The sequence below is a fragment of the Capsicum annuum genome, chromosome 7 (genome assembly GCF_002878395.1).
Source record: "Capsicum annuum cultivar UCD-10X-F1 chromosome 7, UCD10Xv1.1, whole genome shotgun sequence".
In the NCBI taxonomy this organism is placed as follows: Eukaryota; Viridiplantae; Streptophyta; class Magnoliopsida; order Solanales; family Solanaceae; genus Capsicum; species Capsicum annuum.
Window position 1 is genome coordinate 201,532,117 of NC_061117.1, and position 4,781 is coordinate 201,536,897.

A 4,781-nucleotide genomic window follows, 5' to 3' on the forward strand; every position below is an offset into this window, starting at 1 on the left:
AATCAATGATCTCTTGCATTTCAGAAAATAGTCATGCCTCTACATCGCGTTATCAATCAAAATGCCCAGACTGATGAGGTCCATCCCACTCATGGGATGAGAACACAAAATAAAGCTCAAACTTGAAAGGCTATTGTTACTTCGGTAGTCCCACCTACTCAGACCAACCCACCCAGGGCACCTCAAGCTCCCCGAACGGGGACTAACCGCACTCCGCCTCACAAGAGAGAGGTATCTAATGCAAAATTTAGACAGTCCATTCATATTCTTGTGCATTGGGTGGCCACACAGACTCAATTGTCGGATGATGTTGGGTCTGCATCTATTCCATCTGAGGCTACTAGGGTGAGTCAGTTCATGAGAATGAACCCGCCTAAGTTTACTGGCACTAAGGTAGAGAAAGATCCACAAGAGTTTATGGATGAAATGGAGAAGATTTTCAGGGTAATGCATGTAGATGAGGTGGAAGGGGTAGAATTGGCAACTTATCAGCTTAAATAAGTTGTAAATCAGTGGTATAGTGAGTGGGAGAATTCTAAGGCTTAGAATGCTGAGCCCACGGTATAGGGCGAGTTCGTGGAAGCCTTTCTTGATTGGTTCTTTCCTCTAGAGTTGAGTGAGGCCAAAGCTGAAGATTTTATGAATCTAAAGTATAAATCTAAAGTAGGGAAAAATGAGTTTTAAGGAGTACACTCTTAAGTTCAACCAACTAGCCCGTTATGCTCCAGACAAGACTGGTAATATGAGAACCCGAATGAGAAAATTTACATCCGGCCTTTCTGATAACTTAGCGCTCGACTGCAAGGGGGCAATGCTAAATAGGGATATGGACTTCTCTAGACTGACAGTCCACATACAGCAGGTGAAAGAGCATAAAAAGAGAATTGTTGAATCTAGGTAGAAGGATAGGCAAGCAAAGAGAGCCAAGACTATAGACTAGGGCCAGAGTCAGCTGCAGAGTAGTAATTGGGTAACAGATGGCAGAAGAAGAAGAATTAGGGTAATACACAATCTACAGTCAATGCTTCCATGTCCAAACCCCCAGTCGACCAGCGACCCCAGAATTTTCAGTCTAGTCAGGGGCCAAGAGTTCAGGGTACGCAATCTCAAGAAAGTGTAGCTCAGACCTCTCGATCAAACCTGCGCTGTGGGAGATATGGGAGGAATCATCCAGGGAGATGCCAGTTTGGCGCTATGGTGTGTTATTCATGCAGCCATCCAGGCCATATCTAGAGGGATTGTCCGGCAGCGAAAGGTAATGTTGGGGAGCCAAGTCACAGGCTAATTTTTCTATGACACCTCCATCTCAGAAGTGCGCCACTTCAGATACGAGAGCGATCGTAATCAATTGTATGCTTTGACCAACTGCTAGGATGTAAAAGCTTCCCCAGATGTTGTCACGGGTGTATTACAGATTTTCTCTTGTGATGTCCATGTGTTACTTGATCCGGGGTCTACCTTGTCTTATGTGACCCCTTATATGGTTGTTGGTTTTGGGTTTGAGCCTGATGTGATTACTGAACCTTTCTCTATTTTCACTCCAGTGGGAGATTCTATTATGGCTAGGAGGGTGTATAGAAATTATTTTGTGTCTTTTTATAGTCGAAATACGGTGGTAAACCTCATAGAGCTTGAGATGGTTGACTTTGATGCTATCTTAGGGATGGACTGGCTCCATTCATTCTATACCATACTAGATTGTAGAACCTGAAGAGTCACTTTTTCCTTCCCGAATGAACTGGCGATAGAGTGGGAAGGACATTCTTTAGAACCTAGAGGGCACTTTATATCTTATCTTAGAGACTGTAAACTCATTTCCAAAGATTGTCAATATCATCTAATTTGGGTAAAGGATTCTAATGTTGAAAGTCCTTCTCTTCAGTCAGTCCCTGTGGTAAATGAATTTCCTGAATTCTTTTCGGATGAACTCCCAGGAATACCACCTGACAGAAAGATAGATTTTGGTATTGACTTACTGCCAGACACCCATCACATCTCTATTCCTCCTTATAGAATGGCTTCTGCAGAACTGAAAAAGTTGAAAGAATAGTTAACAGACCATCTAGATAAAGGTTTTATCTGTCCTAGTGTCTCCCCCTGGGATACACCTATACTCTTCGTGCAAAAGAAAGATGGTTCCCTACGTATGTGAATAGATTACCGCCAGCTAAATAAGGTCACTATTAAAAATAAATATCCTCTTCCTAGAATTAATGATCTTTTTTATCAGCTTTAGGGTGCTAGATTTTTTCAAAGATAGACATTCATTCGGGATATCATTAGTTCAAGGTTAGAGAGTCAGATATTTCTAAAACAGCTTTCCAAATCGGCTACGATCATTATAAATTCTTAGTCATGTCCTTCGGGTTGACTAACGCCCCTGCAGCCTTCATGGATCTTATGAATAGGGTGTTCATCAGTTTTTAGATCTTTTTGTTATAGTTTTCATTTATGATATTCTGATTTATGCCAAGAGTGAGGAGGACCATGCCAAGCACCTCCGAATTATCCTTTAGACTCTCAAAGATCATAAGTTATATGAAAAATTTTCCCAAGTGTGAATTCTAGTTAAATTCTATTGCTTTCTTGGGGCATATTGTGTCTAGTGAGGGAATTAAGGTTGATCCCAAAAATGTTGAGACAGTGAAAAAATGGCCCAGACCCACAACTCTAACCGACATTAGGAGATTTTTGGGTTTGGCAGGGTATTACAGAAGGTTTGTAGAGAGTTTTTCTTCCATAGCTACTCCACTTACTAAGTTAACACAGAAGAAGGTAAAGTTTGTGTGGTCTGACTTCTGTGAGAATAGTTTTGAGAAGTTGAAAGACAAGATGACAAATGCTCCTATTTTGACTCTTTTGAAAGGTACAGAGAGTTTTGTTGTGTACAGTGATGCATCCCGTGTGGGACTTGGTTGTGTACTTATGCAGCATGGTAAGGTGGTGTCTTATACATATAGGTAGTTGAAAGTGCATGAGCGCAATTACCCCACCCATGACTTGGAGTTAGCGATTGTGGTGTTTGTGCTTAAAATCTAGCGGCATTATCTTTATGGGGTGTATATTGATATATTTACTGATCACAAGAGTTTACAGTATGTTTTCTCACAAAAATAATTGAACCTCAGGTAGAGGCTTTGGTTGGAATTTTTGAAAGATTATGACATGAGCCTGCACTATCATCCAGGCAAGGCGAATGTGGTAGCCGACGCCCTCAGTAGGTTATCTATGGATAGTCTTTCTCATGTTGAGAAAGGAAAGAGGGACATGGTGAAGGATATTCATCGACTTGTAAATCTAGGGGTGCAACTCTTGGATTCCAAAGATGGGGGAGTGATTGTCCATAAAATAGCTAAATCTTCCCTTTGTGCAGAAGTTAAGGAGAAGAAGGTTGAAGATCCTATCTTGATGCAGATCAAGAAATATGTGGGTCAATAGAAGGTGATGTCCTTTGAAATTAGTGGTGATGGTATTCTGAGATATCAGGGTAGATTATGTATGCCAGATGTAGAAGGTTTGCGTAAAAGAATTCTTGACGAAGCTCATACTTCGAGGTATGTTGTTCAACCCGGCTCTACTAAGATATATCACGATCTAAAGGCTATATATTGGTGGAATAATATGAAGCGTGATGTGGTTAACTATGTTTTCAATTATTTGAACTGCCAACAAGTTAAAGTAGAGCATATAAGGCTAAGTGGTACTTCCCAAGAGATAGCTTTACCTTTGTGAAAGTGGGAAATGATCAATATAGACTCCATTATGGGGCTTTTGAGGTCCCAAAACCACTATGATTCTATCTGGGTGATTGTTGATCGGCTGACCAAGTCAGCTCACTTCTTTCCTGTGAGGACTAATTATTCGGGAGATGATTATGCCAAGCTATACATTAAGGAGATAGTTCGCCTGCATGGGGCACCTGTATCCATCATATCAGACCGAGGTACACAATTCTCTTCATAGTTTTGGAGGTCTTTTCAGAAGGGTTTAGGAACCCAAGTGAACCTAAGTACTGCGTTTCACCCTCAGACCGATGGTCAAGCCAAGTGCACCATTCAGACCCTTGAGGATATGTTGAGAGCCTGTGTAATTGAATTCAAAGATAGCTAGGTAAATCACTTGCCATTGATAGAGTTTGCATATAACAATAGCTACTACGCCAATATTAAGATGGCTCCTTTTGAGGTATTGTATGGGAGGAGATGTAGGTCACGAATAAGGTGGTATAAAGTGGGGGAGACGCGGTTGTTTGGGCCTGATCTTGTTCATCAAGCGATGGAGGATGTAAAAATCATTAGAGAATAACTCAAGACAGCTCAGAGTCATCATAAGTCCTACGCCGATATTAGGAGAAGAGATTTGGAATTTGAGGTTGGTGATTGGGTGTTTCTCAAAGCTTCCCCTACAAAGAAAGTCATACACTTTGGGAAGAAAGGTAAGCGGAGTCCTCGCTATATAGGGACATATCAGATTTTGAGAAGGATAGGTAGGGTTGCGTATGAGTTAGAGTTGCCTGCAAGTTTGGTTTCTGTTCATCCGGTATTTCACATATCCATGTTGAAGAAATGTATTGGAGACTATTCTTTAGTGTTGCCTGTTGAGGAAATTAAAGTGACAAACTCTTTATCCTATGAAAAAAATCCGATTGCAATCTTGGATCAGCAAGTTAGAAAGTTGAGAAGCAAAGATATAGCCTCGGTTAAAGTGTTGTGGAAAAACCAAAAAGTTGAAGAAGTCACTTGGGAATCAGAAGATGACATGTGAGAAAGATACCCAAACCT